The sequence below is a fragment of the Cyanistes caeruleus genome, chromosome 6, assembly GCF_971803275.1.
Source record: "Cyanistes caeruleus chromosome 6, bCyaCae1.hap1.1, whole genome shotgun sequence".
NCBI classification, from domain to species: Eukaryota; Metazoa; Chordata; class Aves; order Passeriformes; family Paridae; genus Cyanistes; species Cyanistes caeruleus.
The window spans coordinates 10,710,736-10,734,644 of record NC_141706.1 but is presented as its reverse complement, the minus strand read 5'-3'; positions in this window follow the sequence as shown (position 1 = coordinate 10,734,644).

The following is a 23,909-nucleotide window of genomic DNA, read 5'->3' as shown; positions in this document are numbered from 1 at the left end:
ATTCAGGAGTTTTATTTTGTTCCCCAAATAAATGTTCCCCAAATGCCATTTCTCTCCAAGCAAGCAGCTGCATTTTATCCAATTTCTGAAAGTTTTCCAGGCTGCTTAGATTTCTAATGGGGCGAAAGGGAAACCACTTTTATTCTTCAGCAGACCTGATAAAACTGTGACACAAACCTCCCTTTCCCTAAAATTAGACAGTGCTGTTGAACAGCAAAATAATAGCTGATGGTCACTTTTTTTCTAACTCAGTTTTAAACTGAAATAAAAATCATACAGGGGAAAGGAGCTCTCCACAGAGCTGAACATGGCATTTTCTATACCACATCAACTCTGCGTGCAAGACAACATCAATGATTTATACAGCAGAAACATGTCAAGTTTTAGTTTGCTTGACTGGTGCCAACAAAACAACTCTGGAGTCCCAGCTGTTCACAAGCTACAATTTTGTCTGAGACAAGGACTTCACTTAGGTCAATTTAGTGCACCAACTCATTAGGATGGGATAGCACAACACCACCTTGACACACAGAGATGCCACAAAGTACTTGTGTAAAAATAAGTGCCAACAGCTGACATTAAGCATGTTCTAAGGTACTTCGTGATTCAAGCCAAAACTACATCTGGCAACTGCAGGAAAATGCAAACAGTTCCACCAGGACAATGAGGACACTGACAAGTGTACAACATTCTCATCAAATTAAAACACCTAATGCCAAGAAAGCATTTTTCTATTTCTATTTTCATATATCAACAGGAAAAAAATGCTAAACTTACAATAAATCAATAATCTGATTAGACTCAGTACGAGTCAGTATACTTCATTTGCACTGACATTGTATGTCTCTTCATCAACAAACAGCCAGAATTCTAGAGATTTTTCCCTTTTTTCACTCGTATCACAATTTCCCCTTCCCTCAGCTCTTTGCTTCATGGTTTGGAAGAAGCCTGAAGAGAAAGACGAACATTTTCTAAAACATATAAACAGGTGAAGAAATCTATGGCTGGGTGAGCATAGCAAGCAGCAAGTGCAAGTGCAAGTGATAAAAGCATTATGTGGAGCTCTTCTGCCACTTGCATCTTCTTCAGTCATTTAAGCAGAAAGTGCTCCCACCTTTTGTCACTTACCCTTTTTTGATCTTCCAGTCCATGTGTCACAGTCTTTCTTTTCAGATGTTGGCTGGATTCAGAGCCAGGTTCCATTTCCCTGCTACAAACACTCTTCCAGTCTCTTTAAGCTTTCTCTAAAAATCCATAGTATAAACAACAAAAATCCAAAAATAATTTAAAAAAAAGATGAAATAATTCCTTCAAACCTCATCCATTGTCTTTTATCATCCTTCTAAATTCCTGTTTGCCATCACAGCTCATTATCTTAACAAGCAGCCATTCCGCAAGCCTCTATATCCTATAGTAGTTCAGATGAAGGTTTCGAAGTATGTGCCTTACAGAAGGATGATAGAGCTGAATCCAAACCCAGTAGTTTGTGCCACATTATTGCTCCATCAGCAGCCTTTTCAGTGCATTCCTGGCACAGATAATTTATATGTCAATAAAGGTGCAAATGTGCATTTAATCCACTGTGTTGATATTATCAGCATCCCCCTCATGGGCCACCTTCCTCCCATAAATCAATGTAAACACTTCGCAGTGATAATTGCCTTTTGCAAATCTAGCAGGTGTTAATTATGTAAAACCATCCATGCACACTTGTCATCTTCTTCTATGTATTCAAACAAATACCTAGAAGAGGGGGGGAAAAAAAGCAGTTTTTACCACCTTGAAAGAAAACACAGCTACTGATGTTCTTTGCCCACCACTAGGAGCCACAAGTCAGAATTGATACAATATTACATGTTTTGAAGGTACTACATTCCTCATCCAAGCTTCTCAAAATGCTCTGATGCCTATTTGGAGTCTTACCTTGCCTTTGGGGCTTTTTGCATAAAACCAGCCTGGAATAACGATACTGTACATCAGAGCTGAACCTACTGCAACAACACTAACTGAAGCCTGTAAGGATCAACACAAAACTCAGCTTTTTAGGATTCAAGAGTCCCAGATCTAAAGCCAGATTTGTTATTCTTCTGGGGTCTCTTACCCAGGGATCTTTCTCCACAGCCTGTAAAGTTACTGAGTGCCACCTCCCAAAATCCTGAGTACAACCATGAGTGAACAAACAGGTTCTATTATTACTTGGGAAAGAAAGCAGAGCAGCTCCTGAAATCAGAGCTTAGCAGGTCAACCATCTTAAAATGCTGTTCTTTTTGTACTGAGAAGCAGAAGTTTACTACAAGAGACAAAGAGTCTCCTGAGTCAATTTGTAAGGTGGGATCAGTATCAGCAGCCTTCAACATGCAGGCATCAGGAAAAACATATTTACAACACTGAACTCCATACTAAAAAGGCTAAACATTAAATCAATTTTAGACACCTTAGCTGAGCATGATATAAGAGCACATATTTAGCTGCATGTTGTTACAAGCCTGGTAAGCACCAAAAAAAACCAAACCTGTGTCCTATGTAACAAAGGAACTAATAAATAAGGATATCATCAGATACTCTCCCACCACTGAAGGATAAACAGCATAAAAAATAGATTTCTGACAACACAGTGGAAATGCTTGCTCTGCATGCTGAGGCCCCTTTTTAAGTCAAGGCAAAAATCTTGACAACAGGTAGAAATACTGCTTTTGCCTATCACCTCAAATTCTCTCTCGCTGCTCCTCACCATGAAAGCAGTAGGTCATTAAGCCAATTCTTTTTCTTCTAAAGAGCACAGGAAAGAATACAGCTGATTGCAGCAATGCTTTGCCATTTGAAAGTAATCTAAAAACACATCTAACCCATTTTACAGAGAAACAGGAGGTTTCCAATTTTATTCTGAACCAGAATCTCCTCCTGATCTGTAGTTTCAAACCTGCCAATAGCCACAGAAATCAGAGAGGTACCTTGAAGGCAATATATGGCCTCTGACCTTAGCAACAAATACCACAAGCAAAAAAACCCCAAATTTTATAAATATCTTAAAGTCCCACCAAGGAAAACTTTTTCCCTCCAGTGATTTCACTGTGATGTGACACATGAGACTGCATCAGTCACATCGTGTAATGCCATGCTGGAATAGCATGACATAACCAGTGCAACTAAGGACAACATGAAAGGTCCCCTCAACTAGGAAAAAAAAAAGTGCAGTCTCTGGAAGTTCCTGTGCATTCAGTGTTCCAGCTTTAACCATCATGGAAACAGCCTCTCTGGGGAAACACATGAGGATCAATTTGTATGTAGTACTTAGCACATGCCTGCAACCTTAGACCATGTGTTATAGGTATTTAGTGTCACAGCCCAAGTTAGCTACATTAAGATCCATATATTAAAAAAAAAATATTAACAGGAGGAAAAAAAATGCATCCTTAAGCTTAAAGAACCATTTCATGTCAGCTACAAACCAAAACATTTTTGAAGATCTAGACCAAATTTTATTCTTACTATCTCCAGTAAAAGTAAGTTTCACTTTTTAATCTCTGTGCATAGCTGACTGTGGAGATGGACTTATTAACAAATTTAATTTAATGCCAATTAATTGGCATTAAATACAAAACAAAAACCTCGAGAACAAAAAAAGGTAAGGTTTGCTGGGGAAATCACCACATAGCCAGAGACACTGAAACCAACAAAAAACCCAAGTGACCCGAAATCTGTGTTACCCTATTCTCCCATCACAGCAACATCCAAAGCCCCCCAGTCGGGCTCTAGACTCAGCTGGGCTACGACTAAACATACACGCTGAATAAGCTGACCTAAGAGCTCAGAGTCTACACTTGACCATGGTTTCCAAACATTAACGGTCTCAATGAACCACAGATGAACTGATATTCTTAAATTTAAGCCATAAGGGCTCCACCTGGATATGTCCTACCAGGGTCCATCTTCAACACAACAGTCCCAAAAAGGTCCCCACCTGCACAGAATATCGCACAGAAATACCTCGCTGGGTACCCAGACCCTCAAGGACGCCGCCTGTCCGCCAGTCTTCCATTAAAAGTAACGCAAATTAACACAACTTTTGGAGATTTTCTCATTAAAGTGTAAGCAGTCTCGCAACATCAGGAATCTTTCCCGTGTTTCGGGGACAAGCAACAAGAAAATCCACAAGTTCTTTTTTTCACACGGAGAACATAAGCCCGCCAGCCTGTGAGTCCCGCGGCTCCGTGAGGTGCCAGACAAAACCCCGCGGGTTTGGGGACACCCCACCCGCGTCCACCCGGGGTGGGCTGCGGGGCGGGGCGGGCGCCCCTCTGCCCGGCACACAACGACAGATAAAATAATAATATACAAATAATCACAGAGGGCAGCAGCAGCAGCACGACCCGCCCGGTGGCCAGCCCCGCCCGCGCCCAGCCCTCCAGACCGCGCCGAGGGAGCGACCCCGGCGCCGAGCCCGCGCTGTCCGCACCGCTCTGCCCCTCACAAGTTGCGGCCCCGCCGCCGCAGGGAGCGCGGAGGAGCTGCTCCCGCGCAGCGCAGCGAGGCGGGCGGTGCCGGCCCCGCCGAGCCACGCTGCGGATGGGGCAGAGCCCCCCAGGACCCCCTCGACCTCGAGCCGCTCTCCGGCGGGCAGGGCTCGTTGCTGGCCCGCGGTGGAGCGCGGAGCTCCGCCCGCCCGGGGCCGCGTCCCTCCCGCCGCCGGAGCGGGCGCACCGGGACAAACTTTCGCATCCCTTCTGCGCGCCGGGCCGGGCTCCCCGCGCCCGCCGAGTCCCGCCGGTACCTGCTAGGGCTGCCGCTGTGAGGCGGGCGGCTCTGGGCGCTGCTCCTCCTGCGGGCCGGCGGCCCATGCGCCCGGGGCAGGGCGAGGGGCCGCCCTGCACCCTGCACGCCTGGCTCCGGCTCCAGCGCCGCCGCTCCGCGCCGCCGCCACAACTCACTCTGGCGTCGCCAGGACAACGAGCGCCCACCCTTCGCCGAGCCCCCTCCCTCCTTGCCTCCCGCCCTCCCCGCGGCGCCGCCCAGCGCGGGGGCTCCCACGTGGGGCCGCCACGCCAATGGAAGGCGGATATGCGGCCGGTGGAGGCAGGGAAGGGCAGCTCTCCAGGCCGGAGCGAAGGGCGGCGGGAGACAGCGATCGCCACCCCCCCGGACACCTGCCCCTTCGACTCTCCCCCGTCACCTGCCCAAAGAAAGCCCCCGACTTTGCAGTATCGGCAGCAGAACGCTGCGGGCAGGCTTTTGCACAGAGCATGTCATGTCCCTCCACTACCCACCCCAGCCCACTGTCCTGCATCCCGTCCCCATGCCTTCGGATGTAGGAGCATCGCTGCTCCTCGGGCACACAGATCGGGAGGATGCCACCCGAGGAATACCACATGGCTGTATTGCTCGTACAGCAGCATTAATGCACTATATTGTTGGTACCAAACATGTCTTGAATAGGTGTGTATTCAAAAAAAACTAACGTAGACGTGGTATCACCCTCTCGTTAGTGCAGATCCTTGCATTGCTTGGAGCTGGGCCAGCCCGCTCCGGAGCATCGAGGGTTTAACAAGCCAGAGGTAATAAGACAGGCTGGGAGTTAGTTCACTCCTTGCAGAGCCGCTTAGGAAGCTGAGCACCAGTTCGGAAAATTACAAGTAGCTGCACTCCAGAAGGTTCAGCAGAAGCCATCTTTGGTCCAACACGACTTTCTGGCCCAGCAGACTTCAAGTAGCCTTGGTCACCCTGCCTGGCCTGTGCAAGTTCTGTGGGGGAGCAAAAGGAGTGCTAGTAAATACTATCACAGATGCAAAATAAGGGAGGACTTGTATTGAAAGATTTGGCCCCAAACTGAAATGCACCTTTTGTAGTGGGAGTGCTGGAACACTGTGTTCTGAGCAGAATGTTACCATCAAAGTCAAGGCTGACTGTAGCCACAGAAGTAGGATAATGTTGAGGGACCGTTGATTTCTGAGGGCAGTCAGCTGGTCATGCTTCAGTGCCTGCTCTTACTACAGTCCGAGGAACCAAGGGTGGCTCCTGCCAGCCACCCTTCATGAGAGACCAGCGAGGAGTGGTTAATGTTGCATGGGAGCATATATTCAGGAGCATCAGCAGCTTTCACCTTTCCTATGCTGGCACCAGCCCACCTTTTCAAGGCATTTTCTTAATTTTCTCCCTAAACTTGCTAGTTAGTCCTATATGTGACTCCTTCTGTAGCACTCCATTCCTGAACAAAGAAAATTCAGTTCAATCCCAAATAAAATTATGGCTACAGTCTTGCCCTGCTTTTAGCTTTATCCTCAAGGCTTGATTCAGTAGAGTTTTCAGCCCAGTATTTGGTACATCTACCAGTAAATAAAATTTACATCTCATTTAGACCATTTCTTTATTTCTCTATTCTAAATGTCAAAGTATGTGGCCTCTATAAAAAGTATCCTATGAACTTAGGTTGCCTGAGATTTTGTTTATGCTTATCTGGAAAAACAAGATATCACAAACACCTGGGCTGCTGTGGCTCTTGGGACCTTTGGGGACAATGTGTCTTCCAGAAGGCTTCTCTGCTGTGACTCTCAATCTGGCCTGTGTTCCAAGGCCTTTTCAAGCATTTTGAGGCACTTGTTGACTGCCAGCTCCCATGGAAGCTGGTATTTCTGTCAATGTGTGACCCAACTGCCTTTTTTTTTTTGTACCAATATTTCTCATGCAGACAACAGGAATGAGAAATTAAGCCAAATTGGTTCTTTGGCAAATTCAGGTGATATTTTAGTTTGATAAGAGATGGTTTATAATACATTACTTAGAAACTCTTCTTCTACTGCGACATTTTTATATCTAGAAAATCTTCAATTATAACAGCCTTGTCTGTGATAAAGGAAAACTTCAATTCAATGGGACTGCTGTAAAGACCCTTATTTATTTTCCTCAGCAGTTGCATTCTCTTGCTTGCCTGCAGCTTTAGTTGCTGTGGAGGTTTTCTTCTGTAAATTCTTCAAAGTGATGGATTTTTCCCTCTGAAAGAATGCTTGACTGTAGAGAACTACAGAAGTGTAACCTTTTTTATTTTTTTCCTGTACACATGTGATGTTTTGTGCTTTGAAAAGACATGTGTACTGCTACCTCTTTTGTTAATTTCCATGCCAAAAGCCTAAAAATTTGCATTAGTGGCTTCATATTCTCCAACTGAAAGGCAAGGACAGTGATCTCCCACTCTTTCCAGTTAAAGGTCATCTGAAATACATGTTCCACTCTGGCTCAGACTAGTGAGACATTCAGCATTTCATGAATCAAAGAAGCACAAGACTAATTTTTATTGATTAAATGTTATGGTTGTAGCAAGAAGCACTAGTGTACAAGGTGTTGCACATATGCACCTTCCCCAGTGCTTACAATTTAGACAGACAAAAGGCAAGAGGAAAAAAAAACCAACATTTTAATCTCTGCTCTAGAAGCAGAAAGCAATGGCACAGAGCTGATGAGGAGAATTTGCCAAGACCATATCTCCCAACTGAATCAGCATCTTAACCACAAGCTATTCCTGCTCTTGTTGGTTCTTATCCTTTTGATGTATTCCAGCCTGTTAGATAGGTAAAAGTAATCACATGTAAAGTTACACCCTTGAACTCTAAAAATATAATGATCAACGTCCAAGTTCTCACTGGACATTAACACAGAAATCTCTTATTTAAGAGACCATACATAACCAAAGGTTACCGTTGTCATCCTGTAAAAATCAGTAACAAAGCACTTTGAATGAACACCTTTAGTCCACGGATGTCAATCAAATCCCAGTACAATTCCCATGAAAAAGCCATTTAGTATTTTCACAGAAGGGAAAAGATTGTGGGGTAGGAGCAGCAGCCTGGGACTCAGGACGCCTGAATTTGACAGCTTTATGTCAATTAAGCTCACCCCAGGTTCTGTGGAAGTACACTAGGTTCCCACAGGATAAAGTCTAAATGCCAGCCATGCACTTTGTATGTAAACATAAATGTGTTTAAACAAAGATTGCCTTTTACCACAAATTCTATAGAAGTTGTCCTAAACATGTTCTTCATCTTGGCTGGAACTCAGAGGTAGCAAGTCTGCAGTGATTGAGTGCACGCTGACATTGGCCATGCCTTGGAGTTGTGATCTTAGCACGGACAATAGGACCTGGCCTGATGAATTGTAATCACCATTGCAATACAAGGCTTCTTCAATGCTGTGGAAGCTGTGATGCCATAAACCCATTCATTGCCATAAACATTTGAAAACATTGAAATATGAGGCTTCCTCTTCAATGGCCTTTTTTCTGACACTGCTAAATGTCAGAGAAAGTTCAGTTCTAACACATTAAAAGATGCCTAAAAATATTGAACATTATTCATACTCTCAAAGAACTAGTTTTAATTGCAAGTGAAAAATGTTTCATAATTAGAAAACAAAACATTCATGAAGAGCTACATGTGATTCATCATCTGAAGAATTTAAATCATTTAGCTTCAGATAATTCAGCTTTGATCCATAGACTGTAAGTCAATATTTCCTGAGGTGTTTTCACAGACTTTTGAGGATAATCTTGAGTTCTTTTGTCTGTGTGTCTGCTGCAGGGTCTGATAAAACATTATGTTACAAAACTGATGGCTGCAATGGTAGAAGTGTTTAGATAGCAAAAAAACAGGGATGTTAAGCTAAAATAGCAATGGTTCATTAATTTTTCAGGCTCTGTTATGTACCTTTTAGCTTTTGGCTGTAGCTAATCAATTTGAATGTTCATATAAGTTCCAACTTTAGGCAATGAATTCTTTAAAATGTCTTATTTTGCATTTTTAAGATGTTATTGTGCATTGTATGTACATTAAGAAAAGTTTTTGCTTTTGGGGATAGAATGCATCTTTAGAATCTATTTTACCTCACTGACACCCAATATAACCTTTGAAAGATTAACCCTTGTGATAGCTAATAGGTTTCCCTTAGGACAGCCAGATCCTGTCATTCTTTATTGTATTCTTTGGCATGAGGGGGATTTGTTTTCCTTTTTAAATATGAAAGATTTCTTTAAATAACATTTAAGTTTGGAAAAAGAAATCAAGTGCTGATCAATTGAATGCAACAGGTATATAATATCCTAGAAGATGTTTCACCTCTCCTGTGATCTAAAAACAATTCAGACTAAAGAGAAAGTTCAAACACTAAATATAAAAAACAGCTTTGAAAGAAAAGGGACAGCTGTTTTTTAAAGTTATGTCCCCTATACTTGTTAAAATATGGGCTCGTGGACCTCTTTGGTAAGAAATATGTGGATTCCTCACTTATGGCTCCTAAAGACTGAGAATTTATTTAACAGTGCCTTATATTTCAATGTAAACATTCAAGGACAACCCTCTATCCACTGTTGTTATTGTTATCTCATATCTCTGTCATCCTCAGAGTTGTCAGTCTGTATTTCCATGGCTAGTGTTTCTTCAAAGTTACTGGCTCCCTCCATGGCCTATGTCCACGGACAGCCAGTGTCTTCCATAGTCACCCATTACTATAATGAAACACCTTTGCAAACACTAAGTTAGGATTGTGCTGAGCTGTATTTTGGATTTGTGCTGAACACACAATAATACAGATATTAATATTAATATTGATAATATAGAGATACTTTTGTTATGCCTAAGAAGGGCTTACACAGATACAAGGCCTTTTTTGCTTTCCATATGGCCATGCTGGTGAGGAAGTTGGGGTGTTGGGAAGAGACACAGCCAGAACCCAGCTGACCAAAGGGATATTCCAGACCATGTGAAATTGGACTCAGGATATAAAGTGGGGAGAAGAAGGAGGAAGAAGGATGTTTGGGGTGATGCTGTTTGTCTTCCCAAGTAACTATTGCACATTGTGGGGCCCTGCTCTCCTGGAGATGACTGAACACCTGCCTGCCCATGGGAAGTAGAGAACTAATTATTGTTTTGCTTTGCTTGTATGCACAGTTTTGCTTTCCCTAAGCAACTGTCTTTATCTCAACCCACAAGTTCTTAGTCTTCTGATTTTCTCCCTTATCCCACTCCTAGGAGAGTGAGTGGCTGTGAGGGGCTTGACTGCTGACTGAGGCTAAACCACAACAGTCCTTTTTCTCCTCACAGTTTTCAAGATTTGAGCTCTGTTTTGCTTGAATAGGGCACCTTGAGAGTGCCTTGGGAGAGGTACGTTCAAATGAGTTCTCCAAACACATTTTCTGTGTCTTCTTTTATCTGAATGAAATGTGCCTTACAAGTTAGTCACATATGCTGCAAAAGGCCATAGACTGCATACAAACATGTTTAATGAAGCTGAATACTGCAAGCATAAGCAGCAAATGTATTTTGTTTACTTAATATTTATACACACTCAAGTAAAAGCTTGTTATGTTTGGTTGGCTAAGCTTGTTTTCAAAAGGGACCTAGAAGGCTGAAAAAGTTAAATAAATCAACATGTGCATAACAACACAAACATTCATATTAGCATTCTAGTGAAGTTAATGATTAATTCTCCTTTGAGGATGAAGTGGTGGTAAAACAATTCTATCCTAATATCTAGTAGCAATATTACAGTCAACTCAAAATTCCAGATTATATCAACACATGCCTATGTAATACAGGAGAAACTTTTAGACCTGAAGTTTAAAGAGAAATCTGAATAACTGTATGCTTATTTGAGTACTTAAATATAGATTGAAACTAGCTGCTATCTAACAGTAACTTACAGATATCTGCTCTGTCTGAAAATAGAGGTCAATAGACTTTCCTACTTATTTTAAATGGCTGAACTGGAAGAGCTGGATAATTTCACAGCAGTGGCAGAAAGGGGAATTTCTGAAATACATTGGCTCTTGTCAGAATTTTATATGAACTCCAATGGGAAGAGAGACACTACAACAGTATCTTTTTTAAAACATGACTAGCTTCTCTGTCTTGGATAATCTGGGTATCTGGAATGTTGTACCTGAGCATTGAATTAAGGATAGTCAGGTTTTTCCCTACTGATATAGAGTTCTCCAAACTATTTGTAAGTAAGAGTTGCAATACTAAAAAGCATTGCCCAGCTGGGTGCTGTAAGATCAGCACTGAAGAGAAAACTGAAACCTTCTGCAGCAGGTCATTCTTTTTCAGTCTTTTCATGCTGACTCAGAAGACAGGAAACTTAGCTTTTCCTCTTTGAGACAGTGAAAGATAGTATGAAATGCCTTATGTGAATAAGGAGGGCAATCACAAATGCCTGGGAAAAGCAGCTTTCTACAGATTTTAGTTAGTGGCTACAGCCAAGAGGTAATTTCTTCTTTTAGCAGGCCTGGAGAATGGGACTTCCAATATCCAAACCAAGAAGCTGAGGTGGCAACCCTTATTTCCATGCTCTGTCTCTATCTTTAAATTTGTGTACTCCAAGGTCTCAAAAAGGCTTACAGTTCCCTGAGATTAATTAACGTCATTATTAAGTTCTTAATAATTATATTAATTATTAATAAGTTGAACTTATTAACTCTTCTTACCCGGCTCTCCCCTCTCTCCAATTTTCTTTCTAGGGAAAAACAAGTTACCGAGAATGACCATGGACACTCTTATGGCTTTGAAGGTGAAAACAGAAGCAGCTTAGTTAATGGATGGTTAGTGGCTCCAGATAGAAGTTGGTAGGCAACTATATTCTATGCCAAGATAAATCCCTGAGAAACCTGATCTGGTGTCCTTGCTTGAAGCAAAAGTTTGGACTAAAGATCTTCTGTGGCCATTCTAACCTGAATTATCCAATCATTCTATGAAAATGAGCAATCTGCTTTACAGAAACCAATGCAGATGTTAGGATAGAGAAGATGGTTCCCATTTAGAAAACAAATTATGTATTTTGAAAAGATTGTGTTAGGCCAATTATTTTACAGTCTGAAGTGACATAACCCTGATAGAGGAACTTCTGTTTTCCTAATGTGAGCCTATAGAGAGAGCAGTATAAATCTTTCAGCATCGATGCAGTCCTGTAAGATTCAGCTGGATATAACCAGGACCACATTTTTAATTGGGGAAGCACAGAATAGAAGATTAGAAATATTGCTAAGAAATTTTTACATTAACTTTATTGATATGAAAAAGATTATTTTAAAAATGGGCATTTGCAACCTCATGTTATCTGTACATCAAAGGAAAATATATTTGCCTTGATTCTAAGGTAAGTTTATATGATTATAAAGATCTTCATGAACAGGTGAGGTAAGGAAGAGAGAGGTTGTGAGTTCACATTTTTGCTTTAATATTTTCCACTTCTATAATCTCTTTTATCTAAGAATCTCAAAGCACTGCATGGACGTTAATGAATTAAGCCTCACAGCAGTCCTGAGAGAAAAGATAATGATTTAAAGATTGAAATTCAAAGAGATGAATGGATACAAATGGGAAATAGCCTTCTTAAAATATCATATACTATTCAGATCATATGGAAAATCCTCTGTTTTCATCTATCTATCTATCTATCTATCTATCTATCTATCTATCTATCTATCTATCTATCCCATATGCCTTCAAGGCAATTCACAGTACTAGAAAAATTGGTAAGAAGTATTTACAACTGTTTATGTCAACACAGATTCAATGCAATGACAACATGGTAGCGGAAATAAACAGAGAATAGATCAGACTGAAAAAGAAGTGTTGTTTTGAACACATTAAACTTAATTTCAGCCTTTAGAGGTAACCGATTTTACAGAACACTTTTGTACTGAAATGGATTTCTTTACAAATTACTACATTCAGGACTGTATAAAGTCACTTAGCCAAGACAGTAGAGTTAGAGAAATGCACTCCTGCTCAGCATCAAACTCAGTCTCTGAACACAGAGGGCACAGCAAGGAAAGAAGTCCTGGTTCTCACTGGAATGAACAATATACAGTGCATTTAAATGCACTTACCTATTTAATGACCAGCTGCATTCCTGTGCCTTTGATAACCTGACAAGTTTTGTATATAAATAATTCTATTGATAGCTGGCAGTGTTCATCCCAAAGGATGTGGTATCATATGCAATGATAAAAACAACATCTTTCAGGAAGGAGGCAAAGCCTTTGAAGCACAGGGACATTAAATTTCAGTAGGTCTGTGAAGTCTTGCAACTTTTCTTCCCCTTTTATGTTTCCATTGGTCACAGATACACTTTCCTCTCAAACACATTTGCAGTTCTCCAAGCTGTAAAAATTCATAAGCAAGACCCAAAGGGGAAGTGCCTTGTATCTTCCAAGAATATGTGCTGTAATCATGTAATGAGAGATCCCTCTTGATGTACAGCTTTCATTCAATGCAAAGTCAACAGTCATGTTAAGGGCATGTAATTTTCTAACTCAGAAGTTCTTGCTGTCCTGAGGCATAAGGAAATGAACCTCCTTGCAATTCTATTTTTTTTCCAAATTGTTGGGTTTTTTATTCATACTTTGAACAAAGCTAGAAACTGAGAATTATCTGCTTACAGAGAAAATAGCTTCACATCAATCATGAAAACCTGCAATTACAAGTGGAAGCTCATTTCACACTCTATAAAAAGCAAACAAGATCTGAGTTATAATACATGCATATTAGCCTTTATTTACAATTATAATAATCAATCTTCAAGATAAACATCTAGGAGTAATTTTTCTTTCCTGTAGGAGGGCATCTATCCCTCTGAAACTTCTCTAAAGCCTTAGAAAGTAAAAACAGATGTATCAAGTCATGCCAAAACACAGTTTTGTTCAAAGTCCTATCCCTAGCAGAGCTCAGATACCAAAGTCTGTGAGGAGACATAGGAGCAAATCAAGCACAGTGGTATTTATGTAGTGTGTAGTCCCAGCTTCCAGCAATCTGTGGCTCATAGCCTGAGCCAGGCAATACCTCTTGTTCTTGTTCTTGAAAAGAGAGTAAGTGAATACTCCCAAGGCTTCTTCTGAAAACAAACAGCCGGGCATCACAGGCACCTAGGTATCCCACACCGTTTCGTCATCTCTTTCCAGTGAAATAGATAAAACTGTGTGTGAATTCTCATAGGGATGCAGGGAAAAGACAAAGCAAAACTCTTCTCATTGATGGTCATTGAAGGGACAGGAAGAAATGGGCCTGGGCTGAAATACAGGAAATCCTGGTTCAATATTTTTAAAGTCTTGGTTTTGTTTTCTGGGACTTTTTGGGTGGATTTGTTGGATTGGTTTTGCTTTCTTTTTTTTTATACTTTAGGTGTGATCAAATGCTGGAACCAGTTGCTGATGTGGCTGACTATATGAGTAGGGGACTAAATTAGATGAACTCCAGAGATGCCTTCCACCCTCAGCTACTCTGAGTAACACGAAATACTCTTGGATAGCAAATAGCTGTGTATTGAAAAAGGTCCAGACTCAAAGAATTTATATTCTTTCTGACTTGAACCAGAACTTGAAACTTCAACTTCTGCAGCCCAAGCTCTTGTGTCCTGTAGGGATGACTGCTGTTAGGCCAGGAAGTCACATACCCTGGGTCATTCTCCACAGCTTCACAATTAAGACATTCCCCCAATATGTGGATAAGACAATTACCTCATATTTTTATCTTTATTTGTATGAGCAAGACAACCATCTTTGAAATAGGGGCTGTTCCAGCAAAAACTTCTCCTTTTTTTCCAGTACCTTTTGTGTAGCAGATGCTTGTGCACCAGCAGTTTGTCATCAACAGAACCTGAATTTTTCAGCTACAAAAGTACAAGCAAAAACTTGAACTAACAGTTTTAATGACTGGTAATGAATATAAGATCAAAACAAACTCTCTGGTCCTTCAGTATATAGATTATAAGTAGGCAAAATAATACATAGAGAAGGAAAGAAATGGAAGCTTTAGAGAGATCTGCAAAATTCAAGTTCCCAAACTGGGCTTCACCACAAAAATCTTGGCTTCTGGATAACTCTGTAACTCTACAGTAGCACACACAGGTAACAACAACTAAAATGCACATCAAAGACAGTTTTAATCAGATTTTGAAGAATAAAGGAAACATTTGTTCCCAAGACAGGTTAGCTGAATATTGAGTTGCCTTCTTGTTCACTCCTGCTGCTGTCAAATTCACCTGCTCTGATCTCCCTTCTTTTTGTAAACTGTAAAACTATCAATGGTTGCTAGTTATCACACCTTGTCCTATTTAAACACCATATAATCAAATTTTCGTTTCAGTTCACAGGAACTGTCTTTCTTTGTGACCACCTGCTCCCATGCTAATTCAATCAGTTCAAGCAGTTACAGAAAATTAAAGCCCATCCAAACATTAACCCAAATTTACTGGGGCGCCAAACAAACCTAATACATTTACTTTATACTGGCAGTCCCAACCTGTGACATGTTTAAATGCATAGTATATGCAGGGGGGAGGGAAGAACAGTTGCAGGTGAACCCCAGCTGGGAATTGTGCACTGAACACTTCTGTGTATAAACAGTTGTTACCACGAGAACTAAACGTACCAGGCAAGAGGGAGCGTGAGAAAGAGCAAGGGTAACAGCGTGAGCTGGGCCTGCCCTCTGCAGTGCTTGTCACTTTGGTGGCAGCATGTGCCTCAGAAGAACGTCTTTTCTGCCCTTTTATACACTGTTAAAGCTGAAGAAGAGTAGAAAAAAAAAACGACTAAAGAACCTCAAGTTCCAAGGTAACCACAACTGGACGATGTGATGTTTATTTTGGCTAAGTTCTTTACAGTCAATGTCTCCTAGGCTTTTTGAAGGAAGAAATTTTTTTCTTTCTTGAAGATTGAAAAAAATTAGTACCAATAAAAAGTCCCTATATTTCTTTGGCAATTTCACTTGAAATCTAACTGCTACTGCTTATGCCTCATAGGAGAAATTTCTCTATGGGAATTGCATGTAGAGACCAGGTCCTTGAACACAAAAAGAATCCATAGCCTAAATCGCTGGATCAATCCTGTAAATATAAACATGCTCGCCTTATCCACTTCCCAACTTAATTTGTTAATTTATTTTTGTTTTATTTTATTACTTTTCTGTCTGGGTGGGGGAGAGGAGGAGTAGAGCAAAGAATGTTATGACTATTGACCTGAGACAGTCTCCAGGAAATAATCTAACAGCAGGGAACAGCAAGTCCTTTTCAAAACCAATGAAGCAAGAAAATGCTGTTGACCAAGCTATTGTGAAAGATTTGAGGAAGAGGAGGGGGGAAAAATTATGGAAAAGAAGGAAGAGAAGGGATAAAACTGTGCCTTAGACTCATACTTACTATTTCCTTTAAAAGAAGCCCACATATTTCCAAGGCCATCACTTTTATGGGATCTCTGTCATAACTACCCATGGTTCCAAAGAGATGCTTTTGTTAGCAGCGTTCAGATGTCATGCTTAGGTTTATGAGTGCAGAAGTTTTGCTCACAGCGTGCAGTGCTGCACTGCCTTGGATTTTCCTCGATCTGTTTCTCTTCACAACACCCCATAGTAGCTTGGAAAAGCAAGACAGTTTTTCAGTAGAGTTAATATCTGTTTATGTCCTTCTTTAGGGGAGCTCCATAGATTCTCACTGCCTGAGACATAAGTTTTCCGAAATCTTCACATGTTTATTTAAATGCATTTTAATTTGGCATAGCTAACAGGAACAAACAAGCAAGCAAGCAAACAAACCATACTCCCAGTCCTAATGAGATCGGCAGCATTGCCAGGACCATGTTCGCTGTGAAATTACGGCCTTGGAGAGGCCCTGAGGGTGAGATATGTTTTGTTACTTCAAGATGCTGCTGCCAGTCCCAGCTGGGCCAAGCACTACAGCAAAGTTGGTCCTAGGAACACAGGTAGTACAGATATTAACAATTTGCTTTCTACAGATGGTTTTTTTCTCTACAAAAACCCCTTTTGTTTTAGAATTACAACAGACAAAACAGATATATTTTTGAATCTGTACCTAAAGGTAGTTAAATCATAACAAAGTACCTATATAAGCTCTCAAATAAACAACATTCACATTCTTAAAGAACCTGAGAAAGACTCTAAATGATGGTTGTGTGAGAGAAAGTTCCCACTTAGGACTGGGGTTTTGTTTGTGTTTAATGATCTTTGGTTCTTGTTGCTGATCCTTCATTCTTTTTGTGCATGTGCACAGGCACATCGAATAGTTTCTCACTCAAATACAAAACCCTTGATGTTAATTCATCTTTTGAGTTAATCCATTTCCACTGAAAGCCAAGAGACTGAAATTATTATTGCTGGGGCTGACAGCTGGGGCCTCTATCAGGAACCCATAGCAGTGGGTTTGACTTTCCTAATTCCTCATCATTTTCCCCAGATCAGGCCCACTAATCTAAACTGTACATAAACAAAGGGAGGCTATTGTTTGTGAGCATTAGAAAATTCAAAACTGAAGCTGTGTATGAAGTTTGGCTGTTTTTTATGGTATTTGTTGGTGAAACAGACACTATTTTCCCATCACATCATAGAGGAAAGTTGAGTCCTCCTCTAAACTGTCAGAAATTATCTATCCTTTTTACTCAGACACATGTTGCCACTATTCACACAGAGAAACTTTGTGAATAAGTTAGCACATACTTACATTTTTAACTATGATATCGCACTTCAGGATTCTTTTTCTAAGGACAAATTCCATGCTTATTTCAAGAAGTAAAAACCAAAACAGAGCAGGTAGGTTTTAAGAACTTTATATAGTTATCTATAAAAGATTTCCTCTACTGTATCAAAGAAGATGTTCTGCAGAAACACCAGCACCAATGTGCAAGGAAAAAAAAATCTGAACTACCGATGAAATACTGAGGATATTTTTCCCCATGTTTAGGTATTTAAAAAATAGCCAAGAAATTGTAATGGAAAAAAAAATAAAGAAAAAGACTAAACCAAAAAGCCACAAACCACCTTTTGGGATGAAAGCAAGCACATGTAATGGAAGCCCAAAGGGTAATATATTCAGAAGATGTAAGTGCTGAAAATGAAGGCTTAGAATGAAAGCAGCTCTTCAGCCATAACTCCACTGTCACTAACATAAAGCTATAATCTTTTTTTCCTATGTTCTCATTATTACCCAAGCACTAAGTGTCAGTTAAGAAGATGTAAGAGAGCAGGAATTTTCAGTGGGGTGGAAATCTTTCGTCACCTGTTCTCTCATGTATGGGACTGTTACAATTTTATCATGGCTTTTAACTAATCTTGGGTTTACTGCTGCTGTGACAACCTTTTAAGGAGGTAGAATGTGAAATGAAATGATACTGTTACACTGTAATAGACTGAAAGGACTTTTTTTTTAAAACCCAAAATAGCAGTTTCAGTATTAACACTGAAGGAAGGGTTGAAGACCGTGTCTGTGATAAAACTGTGAAAGAAGCAGAAGCAAATTTGCTAGCAACCAGGAAGAGACTTCAAGCTTCTGACACTTTTTTGGTTTTTTTTTGTATTTTGAGGGCTAGTAGGTAAAATGCAACTGCCTGGAGTCAAAGAATTCCTTTGTTTACAGATTTTCTCATTAATACCAGAAAGAATATTATTTTTTTACCTAATTATTTTACAGAAGATAAAATAGAAGTAACGCAGAAGGAAATTATTTATGAAAAAGGTTCTCCTCATCTACCATCTGTCATTCTTTCATAATATAGTTCCTGTAACAATAGTCTCAGAGGTGTTTGAAACACTGTTTAAGGAATAGAATACTAATAAGAGCAAGAAGGAAAATTAAATATATCCATGAGTTTGCAGTCAATTTCAACCTTCTGTTCATTTCACTTGATAACCAGATTTACAAGATTTCAGAGTTAAGGCAGATTATGGATTTTAGTAGGATACTTGAATTTTGAACATAGAAGAAACTTGGATTCACTGGATTCATTTACTACCTCTTAGAGTGAAAAGACTGTTTGGATGCAATTTCTAGGATGTGTACAACATTTTATTCTTTTTCAAAAGGATGCACGGAAATTATAAATATGTATATTGAGGTAGTTTAATTTAAATAGCATTTCTTCACTGTTTTAATGAGACATAAATGTACCTGACCAGAAGGGAATAAAATAGCTCTCTGTGTCCTAGAAGAATTCAGAGTTGAGTTCACACAAAAATTTGAAACTCAAAATAAACCCTATGCTGCTTGTTCAAACAGGCAAAAATAGAAATTGTCTTTGGGGGTAACTTCTTACCAAGTTGCTATATTCAGGGTCTTCTACCTTGTATGGTTACACAGAACAATCTGTTATATTTTACTGCAGATACTAGATTTTCTATCCACTAATTAGGACCCTAGTGCACAAGAGCTAGTACCTCATTGACAAGAACTCTGTTTACTGAGCAAACTTATTTAGAGCTCTTTTACGTGGCTTTTAAAGATACAAGGGCCTCTTTCTTCTTCATCCCTCTCCCTACAACTGGAGAAATCATTAATACAGCAGAAAATCTGTAAGGAAAGTTCTTATGTATGGGAAGAGCTCTTTGCATAGCATGAGCTGGCAAATGAAACAACCCAGTCCTTATTTAACCACAAACATTTTCTGAAGAAATAGCTCAGATCATCGTGTTCAAGTTTTCAATCCATGTACGTCATCACTCACACAAGAAAAATTACATTACACCTCTTTGAGAGAAACTGATTTTAAAACATCAACAGTAGAGTCTCAACTTTGTTAACAGCAAGACTTAACTGCTTATTATACATTAATCAGTCTGACACAGGGCTTTGGTTGGGATTTTTTTTAGTTAACAGTAGAATGAAGAAGTAGAGTTTAAGACCCAAAGTATTCTCATGGCTAAGAGTTTCTGTGCTCTCTACTCTGTGGGTAACCAGGCAATAAAATCCTTCAGTAACCCACAAGGAAAGCACTCAAGGCTGCAGTCATGCATCCATGCATTTGGGTATTGTCTTCCAGTTCCTCAATTTCACACTTTGCTAGAAGCACAGAGTGACAGCAAGTTTCAATTACTCACATCTGAATCAATATTGATAAGCCTGAACTGCGGCATTTGAATCTGCACTTCTGATAAGGAGACAGTATATTTTTTAATTTCATAATGCTGTCTGGTTATCCTTATTTTGAACACAGCTTTCTGCATCCTAAAGAGGCATATTAAAGCAGGAACATGGCAAGAGACACATTACTTACTACAAAACATGTGTGGTAGCTTTTCTTAGTAAAGAAAAGGCATTTCTTCCCTTAACCTTAGGAGAAATTAAATGCATCCCTGGAGGAAACCCAGTCCTTCATATAAAAGTCCTTCCCTATAAAAACCCTGGCTTTTGTCCACATCAATGGAAGATTGTCACTGGCTCCCTTCACTGAAGACTGCAATAAAGGACCCCTGTGGAACTCCACATGGTCTCCCACCTCTCATATACACGTCAGCTGGGGTAACCCATGAGCAGAGCTGTCTGGGCTGATCTGCAAGAGCTGAAATCACTTCTAAAAGAGCTGATCACGTGAAGCCTCAGGCCGCACTCCTAAGGGTTACCCCTGTCTGGAAACTGCCACAGACTCCCTGGACAGCCGCTCCTTCTTGGGACCTCCATTTGGGATCATTGGTGGCAGAGCTGGGGGTCAGACAGACCGCCAAGTCCCAGCCCCAACAAGTGGCACACCAAACCCCAAGTTGGACCCTTGCAAGAAGCTAGGGTCCTGGGAAAGAGCATCATCCCGCAGAGCAAAGCTTCGGGACTGAACCACTGTCTGGATTGCCACCCCTCTGAAGACACCCTCTGTGTTCTAGCAAAGAGACAGTTCTAGTACCCTCGCATTCACGACCTGGGAGAAGAAATCCTGAGGATTAGGACAAAAGTCAACCACCTGACACCCAGCAGCTTTATTTTGACCCGACCAGCTGAGAATTTTAAGTTAACTCAGCATTTTTCTGTGCACTACTTTGTTTTCTCTGGGTCTTTTCGCTTTTTTTCTCTTTTTTTTTTTTTCTTTTTTCTGCTGGGCTGGGATCTAGACTACCAATACGGGGTTAAAACTCGGAAAGTTTTTATCAATCCCATACTGAGAGAGACCTATATTCCCAAATTCTACAAATCCTATCTGCTAGCAGTTTTTCTTTCTCTAAAGGAAATCTTTCTAAAACAAACCTGAAACTGTTTATCCACAGGATTTCTAAGCATTTTCCTGACTCTAACAGGGACTCTATCTGTCTCGACTCTTTCTGGGATAGTGTAGGGACCAAAATCTATGCCTTTCAAGGTAACGGAGATTTTTTGGTAACATGTTTTATCCCCTTATTTCACATTATAACAAAAGCTGTAGAAAAAACCCTTCTCACTTTAAAATTTCTCGCTCCACCCGCCCTTGCTCTCATGCATCTCTTCCCCCCATACAATTGCAAATGATCCTGACTCTATCTCAGAGCTACAATCTGCAAAACCGTTTATTCTGCCTGGAATCCCCCTACACCCTGCCTCCCTGCTTCCTCCGGGGCCAATCCTCACCCCGCTTCCTCCTGGACCAGGGAGAGGGGGATTCGTTCCGCTCCTGCCCAGCACCACCGTGGTCACTCCCTCTGCTGGGGAACGGAGCGTGGAATCTGCTCTTACCCCACCCAACCTCCCTTGCCTGGCACAATCCACCATACACGGGCATCGACTCTTTCGAACCTTCCCCCCAACTGGTGCCCTTTCCTATTCCTCCTACTGTGCTCCCTCCCCCTCCTCCCACCCCCACTGTGCACCCCATCTCTCCCCCAGCCCCACTTCTCCCCTTCGGGACGCGAAGCACACATCCCATTCCCCAGCACCCCACCACATCCTGTCTCTATCCCTACCCCGCAGTGCCGTATAGGGCACCCCCATTGGTTACCCCGCTCCCCCACAAAGCCCCCTCCACAGGCAGCCACCCCATCACTCTTGGCAGTGCACGACAGTGGTCGTGGGGTGGGACACTACCCCTTCCCTGTGTGCCCGTGGCCCGCGGCCCCGCCGCCCACCCCCGCCACCGCCGTGGCTCCCCCCACCCCTCCGACAGCTTTTTCCCCTCCGCGGGTTCCCCCCCGCACTGCGGCTTCTGCCACTACAGCCACAGCTTCTGCCGCTGTATCGCTGCAAAACCCAGCACCCTGCCCTGCCGAGACCTGTGCCTGCCCCACACCTGGCGGCGCTGGGACCACCGCCCCGCCACAGCCTCCCTGCGCACCCCCAGTGACCCTTGGTGCACTCAAGGAAGCATCGCACAGCACATACACACACTGACTCCCCTTCTGATGACGGCCATAGCCCCACAACTAATTCTGATTCAGATGAAGTTGATCACTGGGCACTGAATCGCATTCAAGCCGTTCTAGCACGGGAATGTGAATTAGCACAAAAGATCTCTGCCTCTCCAGTAACTTATAAAAAAGACAGGAGGGGAACAGCTGCAAACAGAACAGTGTGGCAGCCTGTGACCTTCCTAAAATAGTCAAAGAACATGGACAAGGAGCACATCTTTTTAGAAATTGCCAAGAGGCCATCTTCTCCACGCACATCTTAGTACCACATGATGTCAAAAATATTGCTCAATGCCTTCTTTCCCCTGCTGAATATATGATATTGGAAAGGCATTGGAAAAAACATTTAAAAACATTATCTGACAAATATTCTAAAGGTGCAAATGGGCAAAATTTCACTGTTGAGCATCTAGCCAGAGAAAATGACCTACAAAAACCCTCAGAACAAGCCAACACTTTACCTGAGGACACACTGCAAGACGTACCTATTGCAGCAAAAACATCATTGCTCCTCACTCCAGATGACTCTACTCCCACACTACATTTTGGTAACATCAAACAAGGGGTAGATGAGAGTTTTATTAAATTTGTGGATAGAGAAAGCAAGTCTCGGCCTCCCTGTTTTACCCATGGGGAGCTGCAGCTAAAGCCCTTGGTGACATAAATCACCTGGGGTGTTGGCTTAGCAAGCAGGCAAAAAACATCTGCTGCCCTGAGTGATCTTTTAAAGGACAAGGAAACCACAAGACATGCATCCCTACAAAACTGAGCAGCAATCAACTTCCTACTACTTGCCCACAGACATGGCTGTGACACCTTTGAACGGATGTGCTGCTTCAACATCTCTTCACACTCCAAATCCATCCATAGAAACATCCAGAAACTGAAGGAACAAGTGAAGGACTTAAAAGTGGAAAACACCCCAGGCTGGGTCAATGACCTTCTCAGTCAATGGGGACTAATGGGATGGATGTCATTTTTAGCTATGGGAATTTTGTGGATTTTTATTATGGTTATTATTGTATTAGCTATGTTCTCGTGCCTTCTCCATTGCTTCAAAAGAGCTATAGAAGATGCCTTTTTACTAAATACAGAGAGGGGAGTTGTGGAGAAAGCCCAGTTCTCTGACAGGCCTCCTCCCTGGAGATCTACCCTCTAAGGTAAGATGAAACTACTTAGTCATGGTGATTAAGCTGCAGACCCCTTCCTGCTCCAGGACCCCATGTTACCTTCCTGTTAACTACTGGTCATTTTAGCCCAGTCTCAGACCACTGGTCCTTTTCCCAATTCTCCCCTTCCCTATAAAAACCCTGGCTTTTGCCCACATCAGTGGAAGATTGTCACTGGCTCCCTTCACTGAAGCCTGCAATAAAGGACCCCTGTGGAACTCCACATGGTCTCCCACCTCTCATCTATGTCATCACCTACCCAAGTGTCAGCTGGGGTAACCTGTGAGCAGAGCTGTCTGGGCTGATCTGAGCTGATCACTACAAGAGCTGAAATCACTTCTAAAAGAGCTGATCACGTGAAGCCTCAGGCCGCACTCCTAAGGGTTACCCCTGTCTGGAAACTGCCACAGACTCCCTGGACAGCCGCTCCTTCTTGGGACCTCCATTTGGGATCATTGGTGGCAGAGCTGGGGGTCATACAGACTCCTAGTCCCAGCCTCGACACATCCCCTGCTGCCATAAGTTATGACAGAAAGTAATGTTCTCAGATACTAAGTGGTCACTCTATTTATCCATACCCATGGAAATTACACGTTAGCTTGCACAAATGGATTCACAT